The sequence below is a fragment of the Pinus tabuliformis genome, chromosome 5_2, assembly GCF_031772625.1.
Source record: "Pinus tabuliformis cultivar Carrire ecotype Pingquan chromosome 5_2, CPIR1, whole genome shotgun sequence".
NCBI classification, from domain to species: Eukaryota; Viridiplantae; Streptophyta; class Pinopsida; order Pinales; family Pinaceae; genus Pinus; species Pinus tabuliformis.
Window position 1 is genome coordinate 357,008,498 of NC_142306.1, and position 15,849 is coordinate 357,024,346.

Here is a 15,849-nt window from a genome sequence, read left to right on the forward strand (position 1 = left end):
ATCATCCTTCCTCTGGTGAAGGATTGTCAACCGTTTACACCTTTGAAATGGTTTATCTTCAAGCATGAGCCAAAACTTATGGAACTCTAGTCATTAAGGCTCAAGACACTACATCGAGTTCAAACCCACTTCTGCATGACAATCTTCATATTGAAAGGCCTGTTGTTGATCTTGTAATTTTCCCCCCAAAAGGGGCACTTCCTTTCACAACAAATAATACATCTACACGTGCTTCCCATAACTACAGTATTGTAGAAGACTTGGCACAAGCACCATCAGCTATGTCTGCACTCGAAGTATTTCAAAATTATCTAGCACAACATAAATATTTTCTTTCGGCTATTGGTGCAGTTGACCCTCAAGATTCCATGCTAGCAATATTCGACATGGAGAAACATAAACCTAGCCTTTCCCAACAACTTGCATTTTAGGTGCAATTTTTTTGAAAGGCCGAGGTGTACATAGAACAGTCATTGACGAAGGTGCTTTGACTTGCATCATGTCCACTTCATGTTGCCTCACCTTGGGTTCTCTAACCCTCTCTCTGTCATTGAATTCCCTTAAAGCATTCGATGGCCATACATTCATCCCAAAAGGTTACCTTGCCAACTACCATATCACTCTCGGTGGGAAAACGATAATGGTGGACATTGAAGCCACAGTTGGAATTATGCCATGACTGTCATCGTGTCTTCATTTTTCTACCTCATCCTACTTCCATTGGATGGTAGAATAGTCATGGTGGACCAGTTGTCCTTCTACACCCTAAATTACTCCCCGTTGCCTTGCGGCACTGTACCTTTAGTGGGTGACATACCTAACTCTTATGTTAGTGTTGGTACTGGCCTTTTCAAGGTTTCTTCCTTGATGGGTTGTTTTCCTCTCCTGTTGCCCGAGGTTCCACATACAGTTTCTATGGTCTCCACCATTCCTCATAACCCAACCGATCCTTGGATCCTCCTGACACCTTAAGACATTGACTCTTATGGAGAAAAAATGTTGATTTCACCAGTCGAATTGGCCTATCAAGCCATTCAATCTGCATCAGATTCTCCTGTCACTTTGGTCACGACCAACGGTACCATCTCCTCTCCCACAATTTCTCCCTCTAACGATCTCCTCAATCAAGTCCTACCTTCAGACGAAGCTATTCGAGAGATCATGTGTTTAGAGGAGCGACCTTGGGAAAACTCTCACCATCATGTTTCGATATCTGATTCGGACGCGACCCCTATACAAATCCTATCCTTTGAACCACCTGAGGTTGTTCCCTTGAGTTATACAACCATCCAAACTTTGGATTCAGAAGGGAACATGGGAAATATTTCAAAGAAAATTCTCATTGATATCTCAGTCAAGACAGGCATTGTGGAAAATATACATATTGGAGCCGATTGCAATCCTGAGGAAATTGCAAGCTTCACCTGCCTTTTTAAGGAATTCCGTGATGTATTCGCTTGGTCTTATGAGGAAATTCTCGGCATAGATCCATCTATCATCAAGCATGAGATCAAGGTCTATGACAATGCGAGGCATGTCTATCAGAGGCTCTGACCAATCCACCCCTGCAAAACTGCAGCCATCAAGACTAAGGTGGAAAAATTATTACGTGTTGGTTTTGTCTACCCTGTTCCTTTGATAGAATGGGTTTCCAAACTGGTTCTTGTAGATAAAAAACAGGGTACCATCCGGGTCTATGTCAACTACCGGGATTTCAACATTGCATTTCCAAAAGATAATTATCTGACCTTGTTCTTCTTCCATCCCTTAGGCATACCATTTGAGTGAAAGAGAACATTACACACTATTAACATATCAACCATAACACAATATTGGACAACATAGTCCATACATTTATGTATCACACAACATATGACACAATTTGTAAATTTTGAGCTCTACAACAAGATTAACAACACTAGATATTCGTAAAGTGATGGACATCTCAAACAATAGTCAACCATGGATACACAGATATTTAAGAATTCATTCATGAATCATACAAAATCATATATCAACTTGTTATCACGTTAAGCATAACACATCATTCATAAATCAAATGTGCATAAACCATTCTACTTATTTGAATGAGTTAAATCAGTTGGAGAATGGAGAAGGTACTTCCACTCTCCACCCAACCATAGGCAAACGACACTGTAGTGTCTCTTACAGCTAACCACCCTCGTGACATATCCAAAGTCTTAGGGGTTTCTTTCTTAGGGGAATTTTTACACTAATGGATTTGGTCAAACACTTTGGAGATGGAGTCCACTTCCTAGGTGGTTCATTAACTACTCTATGGTGGTAGGCACCACAGTGACTCACTCACTCTCTAATTTCAAAACACATAAGGGATTCACCCAAATTCAAGTAATTGGTGTTTTGTTAATTTTATGAGTATTAATAAACCCACTATGAGGGTGGTTTAATAGCCAATTGGTAAGCACCTAGTGATGTGATTATTTTTTCAGCAAACACTAAGTGGTTTAGCTAACAAGGCAAGCTCTTAATGGTGTAATAATCAAACTGCAAGCAATGAGTGGTTTAACAAATGAGCCAAAGGCTCAGTGGTGCATTTAATTGTCTGACAATCACTAAGTGGTTAAAAAAACAAGGGAAGAACTTAGTGGTTTCACATCGAGAAGCAAGCATTAAGTAGTTGAATTTCAATTCTTAAAATACATAATGGCAACATAGGGTCAAACAAGGATATCAATGGCCTAATACACAATTAAGGTATTTAACACTCAAAGTCACAGGGCACAAGCTCAAGGTCATAGAGCCTTGGAATTCAGAAGGAGATGCATAGTCTAGTTCCACTAAAAACCAAACACAGTAGGTTGCTAGGAATTTTTCCTTCATGTCCGGTAATCAAATTGCCTCCACCAATCCAAGAACCAAACTCCAACATGAAACCCCCAGAGTGAGGGAACCTAAAATTCACTGTTGAGGTTTTTATATATAGATCTCGTTCTATGTCCCTTGGAACAACTAAGAGGGAAACACCTTATTTCTTTGGTGTGTCTTCCCAAAGGCATTGCTTGGCTCATACCAGACTTTCCTGAAGGGTCATCCCTCTTTGTTGTCTCTTCAACCTGTGAGACAGGAAAAGGAAGTGGGCATCACCCTCTAATTCCACTACCCTACTCCAATCTTGTAATGATTGTCAGCGATTTTTCCAACCTAGTTTGACCCCAATCACATCACATTAAACTTGCCAAACAATGACTTATCTTGGAAGCAAGCAACTACGAAATTAGTTACGCTGGGTATGGGTCATGACTTTGTAAATAAGAAAACAAGCAAGGTTCCCTCATACCAAGGATTCGTAAAGTTGTGCCTTCTTCAGTTGTGTTAATTAATTTAAATAATAATAATAATTTTAAATAATTATAGCTCTCGCGATTCATGGCTCTCCACATTGATATTATAAACACAATTATCATTACAAAGAGGAGAGATAAAAAACAGATGTTACCTTAAAGCAAGGGTAAGCTTTTCTTCTTCCACTAGTCACAAAATAAGTAAGTAAATTTCCTAACACTATAATCAATTTTCTAATTTCTAAAATAAAAACTAAACTAACACTACTGATGTTGGGTTTTTCTACTATATCACTTTGTAATTTTTTTATGAAATATCTCCTCATATATGACTTAATATTAAAAGATGTAATATTTGTAGATTGATTCCTATCCCACCAATATAGTGGTTCAAAATTACCTCATACACATCCAAATTTACCAACATCAACCTCCACCTCATCAATGTATGGTGAAAAGATGACCATTATTACCTTCAATTTTTTAGACACATGGCCTTGTTATGGCTATCTTTGTTAGACATAATGAATGGATTCACGATATAACCTTTGTGCCCAAGGTTAGCATGTTGAAATCACTGGGGAGCATGACCTTTCTTTTTCTCTTCGCATTCTCTTTCGAGAGGGATGGTCCGACCCTCTCCACCCCTTATGCCCGCTATTACTCTCCACCCTTGCTGCCCAAGATTCGCATTAACCTTTTCCACGTCGGAGAATAAAAAGGAAACATACAATTATTCTCTCTCTATATGTGATTTAGATGAACCATCCACGTACGCTAACTGGACATCATGAGATGCATTAAATGGATGTAGCTCCCATCAACCGCAGGCGCTACATGGTCGTGCCTGGTTGCCAATGGTGATGACATGGATGGCCCAACCGTGTCGCTGAACGGTCGTGCCTGGATCCCACGGGTTTGGATTGGAGCTTATCAAGGGGTTAAGGGGTTTGGTGTGAGAGCAAATTCTATTTCACATTTTATAGATTTAACATTAAATTTATTTTAATCATGGGTTTCGCTTCGATTACTCTGAAGGGTTATTGATTTTATCATGGTTAAAAATTGTACGGTAAAAATATTTTACTTACGCTGATATAGGTAAATTTTGTTTTTTTGTTTTTTTTTTTAAATTATAGAATTTCTTTCTATATATTTATTATCTAATTAATTTGATAAATGCATTTATTTTGGAATAAAACTTTAAGAATTTTAATTTTATTATTAATAATTATTAAATAGAGTGTAGAGACTTAAACTTTAAGAATTTTAATTTTATTATTAATAAGTATTAAATAGATTGTAGAGACTTAATTTTAATGGAATATTTTTAAGAGTATTCACAAATCAAAGGTGAAGGGTTATCTCAAAAGTACTCATGTTTTTTCTACTTTTAATTTAAAAAAGATTGGTATACGAATAAATGTTATATGAAATGCTTTATGGTATTTTAGGTATGTGGTATTCACAAGCCATTATATTGGCCCATAGTATTGTAACAAAGCCTAATTATAAGTTATTAAGAATCTCCATGATAAAATGGAGATGAAACTCCATGATTAAGAACAATTTTAATGTTTTTTTAAATGTATATATGGTTAACTCATATATTAATTCTTTTAATAATAATAAGGATATAATTTGGTTTATTTTCATGATTTTTTCAATCTTAGTAATGTGAGATGTATCATGAAATAAGTTTTTGGAAGCTTATCATGGATTGATACATATCCACCTTTACCAACCACTTAATTTATGTGATTGTGCTAATAAATATTAGCATACCTCTAAAGTAGTAAAAAAATAATATAAAAAATTAATCATCATATCTAATAAGAAAATAAATATAGAAAAATAAATAACCTCATAGTTTCCACCAAAAACATACAATAAAACCAGAAATATTACATATGCAATTTCTAAATTTCATATATCATTTAAAACTATTTTTTACCAAAGCTATAATTTGTTAGGAAAATGAAATAAAATAATAGAAAATTTTATTATCTTTACTAATTCCTAATACATACTCCCTCTGAAAAGTAGTTTCACAAGCAATTTTGATATAGATGCTCAGGAAAAGAGAGCATGCAATATAAAAGAAGTAGCCCATGTGTCATTCCAACTAGGGTAGAAGAAATGATTCACTTAAATCAACATGTAAATCCACATTTAAATGCTGCGGGAAGAATTGGTGAGAAACACTAGATATGTTCATATGATCACCATATATACGTACACATCCACTTAACAGATTTCAACCACCTCATGAACATATTTTATAGAGATTGAAAAGTTTACTCACATTTTTGTTAGATCCATAGGTCTTGTTCTTGCTAAGCAAACCTAATAAACAAATATCTAATCTAATCTCTTTGGCTTCCAACTTCAAATATTAATGTGAATAGTTCCTTATTTATTTAAAAATAATAGATAATGGTGTTCATAACACCATATTTGTTAGGGTCCTAATGATATTTTACCCGATATATGTTTTATAAAAGTCACTCTCTAGAGCGTAGATGGCTCTTTCTAAATGGTAATAATGAGGCTTCCATTAAACTTGTTTACCAAACTTGACTTGTAATCCATCACTATAACCCAAATGGTACAATAATTTAACTCTTAGCTTCACTTGAATCCATCATTATAAGCCAAATTGTACAATAATTTAACTCGTAGCTTCACTTGAATCCATCACTATAAGCCAAATGGTACCATAATTAACTCGTAACTTCACTCTAATGACATTATGTTCATGAGAGGGGTAGTCTTGCCGTCTTATCCCTCTAGTTTTGTGAGTCCTAAACTATTGAAATAAAATAAAATCCGAAGCTTAGAGTTAAGAACTCTAAGCTTTTCCATGTAGGAAATTGCAACTCACAATCGTGAACTTGGATAACGGATGGATCGTCCACATATGCTACCTACACTTCACGATATGTGTGAAATGCATGTGGTTCTCGTCGCAAGGGGCAATCGTGATTGACGTGGACGGCCAAGTGGCTTCAATTGAAAGTCCTCCTTGTGACTTGGATAGGCAGTCCACACAAACACAAGAAATCCAAGGGTCCTCTCGATTCTATGTTACTGAAGGCGAACAGATTGGGAGTGTCCTTCGCAGTAGGCCAAAGGAAGTGTCCTTTGATAGCAAACAGATTGGGAGTGTCCTTGGCAGTAGGCCAAAGGAAGAAAAAAACATTAGAGGTTCCCGCATCACAAGGTCGTGTTTTTACTTGTTTGCTAGTTGCTTGCATGGTTCGCTTCATGGGTCCATCTCTCACAACCACATACCCTTAGGGTGATAAGCTCGTACACACGCCTTGTGCTCATCCTACATTTGCGTGATAAAGTGGTGGTGGAGGAACAAGCGGGGGAGATGGTGACTCAGCGTGATAAGGATATGAGTAAGGCCACGTCAGAATGTGAGGGGTGATAATCAATTCCATATATGTGGTTTGAAAAGCCTTTGTAGGGGTAATGTGGGGTGATCATCAATTTGATATATGTTGCTTCAAAAAGTCTTTAGAAAGTTAGTGTGCTTGTGGGAAGCGATGTGATGTTGAATTTGGCAAGACATACATTGGATTCCCAATAAGTATTTGGGTCAACCATGTGACCACTAAGACATGTATCTTATTGTATTTAAACATAACCACTCTCCAACCTCTAATCATATCAAGGGTATGGATAAAATATATAAACTTAAAATATTATATTATAAGTTATTAAAATATTATATTATAAGTTGTCTTTGGAAGGGGATGTGAGGTTGAATTTGTTATAATATAAAGGATAGTTGTAAAATAATTAAGTTTTTGTATATTTTTTTTTAGCGGTAAAGTAATTTAGTATAATTTGAGTGAGTTTAATCATGAATCATTTTTGTTTCTTTGTAAGAGGTCACATGTTTAAATTTAGAAGCAGATAGAGTATGTACTTTTCTATAGACTTTAACATTCAAATCATTATCTGGAGGGGGTCTCTTATCCCACAAAAAAAGCATCTCATATACCAATTTGGTGTATGGCTTAGCCATGACCTTAAAATTAGAATATTATTATTATTACGATTATTAAAGAATAATGTTTGAATGTGTCTTTTAACCAAATTGTGTGCCCATTTAAATATGTGAAAAGGAATATGTATGCTTCTCACATACGTATTGGTTTGTGGAAAAACTAAATACAACCTTGATGACTAGACCCAAGATGAACTATCCTCTTATATGGTTATTTCCTATCTGTTGTTGTTTACTAAGTTTGCAAATGAGCTTATAGAGCTCTTTAAAGGGGGAGATGGATGTGGTGTGGTGTACACATAGCAACACAATGCTCCCATGCAACATAGAACTCATGGGGAGTAGCGCATAATTGATGGAAGCTAGTTATCTTAGTATCACTTTGCATCTATTAAATAGGTTTTTATTGAAAGGTAAGAGACAACAACCCTACAACGACTTATGCTCATATGTTCTACATGCATCATTGATTGGAATACCATCATTTCATGAAACCAATAAGAACTTAGTTAACTATCAACATAGCTTTAGTCCACTATTCACTTTACTCACTAACATAGGCTCAAGCTACCCTGTCATACTTGTTGGACTAGAGAAGATGTGCTATTACCAATTTCCTTGCAATAGGTATCATATCAAAGTATATAACATAATAGCCAAATGCATAACATAAATTTGAAGCCAAATAGCCTTTGATGCAATTTGAAAGTACATGGAATTTCAAAATCATGCAACTAAACAAACCAATCATGGAAACTTCATGTAACCATGGATTTCGTTTCTAAACTCACACAAAATAAAATTTCTAGACTTTAGAATCATGATTATAAATTCAAGAAAAAATGAACACTTATCTTCACAACAAAATCATCCAAGGAAACTAGCTACTAATGAGCAATTTCCACTCAAACGAAGGCATCCACTATGGATGTCACCCCCAAGTGGGCCTATGAGGTTATCAAGGAGAAGGAAATAGGATAAGGATTCTAAAGTCATTCCCCCATCATAATTTTTCTTAGGCTCAACCAAAGTCTTCACCATAGAATATTCCAAGTAATCATCCAACCAACATAACCATGAAACTCCCTTCCATTGCCTCACTCAACATAAGGAATATACTTTCCATATCCACTCAGCAGTTCCTTCAAAATATTCTTCCCACCAATGCCCTTTTGTGCATACAAAAACATTCTAATCTATTGTTTTCCTTCATGAATAATCCAATAGAGTTATACTTGCGTTTTGTGCACTCAATGAGCAACAATCTCCATGGAACAAGATGGTTTCCTATATACCTAGCATCTATGTTTTTTTGCAGCCCGTTATCTCTCTTCTCAAGTCCATGTTCTCTTCGTTTTCAATTGGATTTTTCCATTTATAGATATTGATCTCAATCCCTAGCATGAGAATGCAACAATCTATGGGTATGAGAGGAATGTTATGAAAGGTAGACGGAATGAATGTGAATGGTGGTGCATATCATGGTAATGAGAAAAAATATTGAGCAAATTTGAACCATGTCCTCATAATTAAGGACAATGGATTTCCCCATCAAACACCTCTTTCATTCAATGGTTCTTGATTGAGGTTTAAATAAACCACATGGTAATAAGGAAAGGTAAAAAGTTACAAACTTAAGATTATTTGTTACCCACTCCTCTAGTGGACTCATAGTTAGTCGTATCCTCTCTACAACTAACCTTGGACCTGTACATTCAATTTTGAAATAATATTTACATATCTTGAGAATACCATGGAAAGTGGTTCACATGTTGTATATAAGACATCATTGTAGAGATTATATCCCTTATGATTTATTAGTTAGGCCTTGGCCTTGAGCTCTGCACTATGAATCCATACAACGTAATTACATTATCTACATATGAGCCCATTTTATCTACAACTCATATATCTTAGCTCTCATTTTTATAACACTTATTCATAATTTGTACATAATTTGATCCAAAACATCCAAAGGATTAAAACTAGGATATTACACCAATGTGTTTATAGGTTTGGGGCGCTCTACTAAAAATGTTTTTTACAAAATATTTTAACTTCCCTTGGTCTGCACGTTAGCATTACACACTGGTGTGTTCCTATGCTTAGTATGCATTATAGAGACATTGTAGAGCAATTTTTTAAAACCCACTTTAGTTATCCTTGTATCACTCTACACCAATTCCTTTCACTACCTTTTGGAAAAAGCATGGATTATGTTGTACCTACATTTGACATGTCTTCTATTTTACTTCTCTTCTCTTTTATAGAGATGTTTAAATAATTATTCAAGTATGATCAAAGGGATTAAACTTGACTAAATCAACCCTTAGGCGCTCTTCTTAATAAATATTTTAAGGGCTTAATCGATGATTATAATCACTCAGACAATATTACATTGAATGTCCTCTATTTTCTCTCAAACAAAAGGGTTACACACATATGGATGAGGCACATCCATCACTTACTATGCCTACTAATGCACATTTTGGTGCACACACATGCATACACACACATATTAAAATTGTTTACCTAGTTAGTATCTCTTACTCTATGTTGGTCACTTTAATTGCCTATTGAATTAAACAACAAAGTGCGGCATTAATTGTCAACCCAGGGAAGTCTTGTTATTTCAAAGGCAACTGCGTACTGTATGTACTTTAATTTTAAAAGTAACGGAAGTTATAGCATAAGAAAATCACATCTTAAGTCAACAAACTGAAGCTCCACTACGTATTACAACAATTATACTCTGTTGCAAATGGTTATCAGAAAAGTGCTTAATTCAAATAAAGAAATGAAGGAAATTAATCTGCAAAAGGAAACAGTGGCTACGCTATAACAGATGGTCAGGACCCTATTCCCCGGAGCGGGAATCTCCAGCACCTGCCTCTGATCAATTCAGCCTTACCAATTCACTCTGTAACAAATCACCGGTGAAACACTCATATAACAATAATCAGAAACAGAGTTTCAGCAAAGGTATTAGAAATAATGTTCAGCAAGCAGTATTGTTTAACAAGACAAAAAGGCACACTTAACGCACTGCGGAATTGTAATGGGTGAATCTTGTGATGAAGGTGGGCCCTGTCCTTCTCACAAGATTCCCCAGGAAACAAGAATTAGAAGAAGATGCTCAGAACAAAACTTTATTCATCCGTCAATTTATCATATTACAGAAAAGAGTTCCAGTCCTGTTCCTTTTCAATTCAGCCTTTCTCTACAGTCCCCCTCTCTAATGTAGATGTCTCCTCTTTATAGAGGAGACATCTATTACAAAATATTTTCATTGTTATAACTTATTACACAAAAATAGGGAAGTCAATTCCCTGTCAATAAGATGTGGTTACAGTAATGTTGTCTTTAGATATAAGCGTTACATCCCGTGTAACAGCTTCCTTGGTGATCAATCCTGATTCTTTGCTGTTGTTGTATTTAGAATGCGGATCTCAACTATTTCAGCATCGTGATCCGCATGTTGTTCCTGTTGTTTCAGCAACTACAAAAATAGTCTTCCAGTTGTTTCAGCATCACAAACTGCACATCATCCTTCAACTGTTTAGCACTTAATAATACAAAGATTAACTATGAAGATATCGTGATTTATATGCTAAATAATTAAACATAGTGATGAGAAGAATTGTTTCGTACCTTAGAGATAATTGGGTCAAACTCTTAACAAAGGCTTTTAAATATAAGTTTGAAAGGGGCAATATCGTAGCAAAATATATGGTCAAAAAGGGACAATATGAGGTCCTAACATCCCCCCCAACTGAAGCAGTTGCATGTCCCCATGCAACATCTACTCTGAATCTGAATCGGAATACTGGGATGTACAGTGCAAATTACTTATACAGTAAGTATAAAAGGTGCTATCAGTCGGAATTCTGAAACCCTGGACACTCTGCAATCTCTGCCATGCTGCAAGATCCTCCTTTTTGGATACCTTAAAGTCAGCCTTATATTGTTGTACTGGTAACCAAATAAGGGGAAAGTGAAAGTGATAACCTAACCATTTGTTACCACACTGTTGAACACATTTAACATAACTAGGCACACGTGAAATTGCTGCATGAAGGTTGAGAGGGTTGAAAGGATGATATTCCCTCCTCTCCTTAGGGCAGTGTTCCCAGAACAAATTGTTTGCCTGCATGGAAAGAGATCATTTCTTCTTGATATACTGCTGACATTCTTCTAAGACTGTTACCTGTAATTCCTTGATATACTCAACCATTCTTGGTTCTTTTATAATCCTATGATGTTCAGCAATGAAAATAGTAGCGTTCTGTGGTTCAGCTCCAATCCAGAGAAAGTGATTTTCTTCATTATGTTTTGCTGAAAGAAAAGTGTTTTTCCATGTGAGCTGATTAGCCATAAAAGAAACCAAGGCTCTAATCTGAATATCACCAGCTACAGGGATCAAATTAAACTTTCTATCTTCAGACATGGCCTCATTATGAACATAAAGTTCACATAACAGGTTCTGTTCACTGACTGAGACTGCTGCAAAGGTTTCCATAAACTGTTGTTGTGTGGTGACTTCATGTGGTCGTCCATCTCTGACTGCTTTTATCTGAAGGAATGCTAGGCGTTCTGCTAGGAACACGGAATAATTGAAAGATGGTTTCCTGGTGGCCAGAAGTTTTTGAACTAATTCAAAGATAAGGGACAGTTTGGTTTTTAACTTTTTGTTTTCCTTCTGTTGTGCGTGGAACTGTTCCAAGACTTCCCAATTCCTATATGCATGGTTCTGCCATGATGATTTTTGTCCTTGAAATGCCCGTTCTTGCGATAAGGCATACTCTTCCTTCCATATGGCATTGAGTTCTTGAATGCTTAAAGTTTTGGTAAACATAGTCTCTGCACGAAGAGGCTCAGTCTGGGTAAATGCTATCTTTGCAGACTTTAGTGCAGGATTCTCAACTTTGATAACTGGGGTAGGCCGGTGTACTTGCGGTTTTTCTTCTTTTTCAAAAATCTTTGAAGGCCCTGCTGGTTCTTGTGTGACAACAGGGCGTTCCTTTTTAACTACAACAGGAGTGACTGGAGGAGTAGGTCCAGACAATGGAACTTCCACTACCTTATAACCAGCTCGAGAATAAATATCACCACATTGGCTGCACATATATTCCTCAAATCGGTCCTTATCCGCACTTCTCTCGGCTGCAGATGCTACCTGGGCCAAAGTATACAAATTAAGTTCTTTTTCATAAGCTTCCCTTGCTATTATTAACTCCTGCTTATAGGCCTCAATCTCGGCTTTCAGAAACTCATTCTCCTGTTGCAGGGAAGCTATCGTGACTGGGTCTTCTGTAACAATTGTAGTCTCCGTGGTTAGTTCAGGTGGAAGGGAGGAAGGTTGTTCGGTAGCCGCTTCATCATTAATTTCTCCAACAGGTGGTTCTTGTGTGACAACTGTTGGGCCATCGGCTGGTATTTCCTTCTGAACATGCAAATTTTTCATACTGAGCAACTGAGTGACTAGCTCTTCTGTAGCAGCAGTATCCTGGGTATCAATTCTTTGCTCATTGGCAGGTGGTTCTTGTGTAACACCTGCTTGAGTAGTAGCTGGTTCTTGTGTATCAGCTATTGAGTCAGTAACAGTTATTTCTTGTTCAGTTTCTTGTTCCTGGTTATCAGCAAGTGGTTCTTTTGTGACACTTGCTGAGACAGTGGCTGATTCAGCTGTATGTTGATTACCCATTTCCTGTTTGTCAGCAGGTGGTTCTTGTGTGGCACCTGCTAGGACAGTGGCTGCTAAGTCCTGATGTGTTTTCATATCATGGTCATCAGCAAGTGGTTCTTGTGTGACACTTGCTAGTCTGGTAGCTGGTTCTTGTGTAACAGCTATATGTCGTACATCGTCCTGGGTATCTACTTTTGATAAGTTAGCAGTTGGTTCTTGTGGAGCAGCTGCATCTTCTAAGATGAATGATGTCACAAAATCCTGAGCATTTTGCATTTCGGTACCCGAGGGTGAGGAAGGTAGGGATTCGGACGGGGTATTGGGTTTTAGAATGATGGGTAGGGTATCTAGGATAGGGGTCTCTATTGCTGCTGCAGGGGACGTCCTCCTTCATCTTCGAGGTAAGGAGGCAGAAAAGACAGAGGTTTTTCTTTTATGGATTTCCTTTTCTGGGGTAGGGGGAACACTCGAAATACTAGCTTGTTTCACTGAAACCCTTGTTCGTCTTTCTATTGAAGAAGCAACCATTTCTTGAGATTTTCTTTTCCTTCTTAGCCTAGCCAGAGGAATGTCATCGTCTGAATCACCACTAGGAATATGGATAGTGGGAATGGATGATTCAGGTGGATTATGGGACGGGGTTGATACACTCGCGGGGTCAATTGGTCTGGCTGTTGTAGATGGCTGAGGAATTTCATCCTGTACTTGAGAAGTCTCAGCTGCCGCCTGAGAAGTTTCAGCGATTTCTTGTGGAATTGCAGCAGCTTCCTGGGGTGGGTTATTAAGGGGGATAGGGTTCTACAGGGCAAAGCCTCTGAGGATTAAGAGCTGAACCAGTCGATGGTGAGTGATGGAGAGGAGTGGGTACCTTGCATCCTTAGAATAATGCGACATATTCTTTAGACACCCAAGCAGATAATATGGCATATTCAATAAACGACCATGTCTTAAATGATTCAATAATACAAAGTCATGCTGGTACACTACCTGGTAACGTCCTTCGCAGGTAAAATAATGCTTGACAAACTCCGCAACCTTTGGCCATGGAGGTGGTAAGGAACGTAGTGCAACTCCTCTGCCTTTAGGTTCGACCTGCTCCCCAGGTAGAAGAAAATCTTGCTGAGCATTCAGAATTAAGTGTTTTCGGCTGAACCAGCGGATACCATTGGCAGGTAATCCTGAAACCTGTGCTATATCCTCCTCTGTTACGGGAATTCGCATACCCCGAACAATAGAATGGTCTTCTTTTAAATTAAGTGCGAATTCCAGGACTTGCTGAGAGTCAAATTCCTGGAGCCTTCGGAAGTAATCCACCCAGCCCGCTTGCAGAAAAATTTGATATACTTCTGGGTAAAGTTCCAGTAAGGCCATTGAACCAGGTTCATTCCGGACAGCGTTCCCTCCCATAGTTGCTGGTTCAGTAAGATGCACAATACAGAGCCAATTACCGTAGCAGAGACAGAGTAAGATATTGCAAAATGGGGCATGACTGAATAAAACCGGGATGAGATGATGAGACTCAATCGTGTTAAAAAAACGACGGTGATTGACATATCAGGTAATTATTGCGAAACTTTGATATTCCCCCCCAACTACGGCTAAAAGGTGTACGACGATTTCGGCAATCATATCGTGATCTTCTCATTAACTATTGTTTAATATTTACACATAAACACGCATACCTCACGTTTTACCTTTGATTGCCATGCTGAAAGTCCATTTTTGTCGTTTAGTGGATCACCAATGATTATTAGAACAAGTTATAAGATGTGAGGGTATAAAAGGCTTTCTTTATACATAGGAGGTGACGGCGAAGGAACTTTAATTATCAGGATAAATGGCTGATTCTCTGAGAATGGATAATATTAATTATTTTGGAGAGAAATTGATGCCTCAATTATGGGAAAGATGGGAAAAATTGACACTTTTTCTGAAAAATGAGAAAAAGTCGGTGTTTCCATAATGGAGAAGAATGAGGAAAAATTGATGTTTTAGCGACGGGAGAAGTGAGGGAAGATTGGTGTTTCAGCCACGGGAAAAAGATGGGGGAAAGTTGGTGTTTCAGCAACGGCCAAAACTGGTATTTCAGCAACGGCTGAAACTGGTGTTTCAGCAACAGGGAAAAGAAGGAAATGTTGCTGATGGATAATGAATTGAGATGAAATGGCCATGCTTCCCAAACTAAAACCTGATCCTTCTTGTAATGCCATTACTCCTTCAACCAGCCTCTAGATTAAGGCCTGAAAAATAAATTGTAATATGGCAACCCTTGACAGGGATTATTAGTAATCTAATCTAATACTAATACAAAAATAAATACATAAATTAGGTGCAATGAGGGGCGAGAGACTCCCCTAAGAAAATGTAGTGTGATTCTACCATGCAAGTGGCTTTAAAATCCTCCTTAGAAATTGGTTGCTGGTACGGACGAAGCCGATACCCATTTACTAGTAATGGAGTTCTAGAACCATCAATTGTTAAGAGCCTTACCGTTCCATTGGGAAAAACAGTGTCTATTTCATAAGGTCCGAGCCACCTTGTTCGTAACTTTCCTTGAAAATTTTCAAACCTGGAATCATATAGTAAAGCCCAATTACCTTTTAGGAACTACTTGTGTTTAATAGCTTTGTCATGCCACCTGGTTCTTTGCTGCTGAGTCATAGTTGTTTGATGGATGGCATCCAACCTTTTTTCATCCAATTCTTGCAGTTGTTGCAACCTAGCTGTCTGTGCATCAGTTAAATCAAGGTTAACATCTAAAGCAGTTCTTAAAGTTTTAATTTCAAATTCCACAGGGAAAACAACATTTTTACCGTAAA